The following is a 1341-nucleotide window of genomic DNA, read 5'->3' as shown; positions in this document are numbered from 1 at the left end:
CCTAACTTTTTAAGACTAAATTGGTAGGATTTTTTTCCTTTCTTCACGAGACTTGAGATATCTTATAATACAAAGTAACTACAACAACAATTTGACAAATATAATTTTCCATTTCACAACATATGAACTATTTATGGCAAATATCTTATAATACACTCTGTTGCATTTACTTCTAAGTTTTGATGATTGATTGAAAGTAAAAGAGAAAATAGTAAGATAGAAGAGTAGGCAAAGCTAAAAGAAAGAAACAACAAACGAACACAACTTAATTATATATATATGACAAACATCCAAATAATTTACATCCAAATTATACTTTTAATTTACTACTAATAATTCACACTTGACAAGATACTTAATTATTAATATTAATTAACACTGGCATACATGTAAGTATACATACAAGTAGAAACAAACACTATCATAGAAAGCATCTGATACATCTTGATACATCTATCATAATCATATCATGATGGAGTTGAACTCAAAACCACTCACTATTGTCCACAATCTGGCACCAAACAAGAACTTTTGACAGCCACTCGTCATCAAAATCAGCTCCAAAGTGCTCTATGTTCTTTTCTTGATCCTCGTTAAGAAGGGGGATGAAAATGTCATTCTGTGACAGCACTGGTGGCGTGGGATTAGCGGAGCATGCAATTGTAGTTTTTGTATTGATCTCCTTATAGAGGTCTTGCATGAACTTTTGTACCATTTCTTCTTCCAACGGAATTTGCATCATGTCGTTCTCTAAATCTGCTCGAAGTTCCTGCAGCTTCACCATCATATACTCTGTTGTAGAGTTTGGACTCTGTTCTTCCATCAAACAAGATATGGTACTTTTCTCTCTCTGCTCACAAAGAAGAAGTAAGAGGCAAGAACTCTTCAGTTTTGCTTTTCTGCTTCTATTAATTGATATTTAATAGCAACAGGGTCTCAAAGTTGGTGTTTTTATTTTTTTTCAATAATAAAATAATTTATGACTCATCGGTAATTAAATATGTGCTTATTTGTCATATGCATATAAATGTGTTTTTTCTGTAAACACTGAAAGTAGATTAGAAGGAAGACTCAATTCAAACTTAATGCATACATAACAGAATAATCAAGTTGGGTTGATCTAGTAGTTAGCTCATTAGTCTGCTTAAGTAAGGTTCGAATCCCGCCTGACAACCCATTAATAAAATTTTTATTGTTTTTTATATGAGTTCTTTTCCTCTGTCTTTTTTATATGAAATTTTCCTATTTTTTGCTTTGATAAAATTTATAATTGTAATTCTTATATATTATATTTATTATTATAATTTATTATAATATAAATTATTGATCCTACTAAAAAAG

This window comes from Arachis duranensis, chromosome 8 (assembly GCF_000817695.3).
Source record: "Arachis duranensis cultivar V14167 chromosome 8, aradu.V14167.gnm2.J7QH, whole genome shotgun sequence".
Classification (NCBI taxonomy): domain Eukaryota; kingdom Viridiplantae; phylum Streptophyta; class Magnoliopsida; order Fabales; family Fabaceae; genus Arachis; species Arachis duranensis.
The sequence above is the reverse complement of the archived record's forward strand: the minus strand, read 5'-3'. Positions refer to the sequence as shown.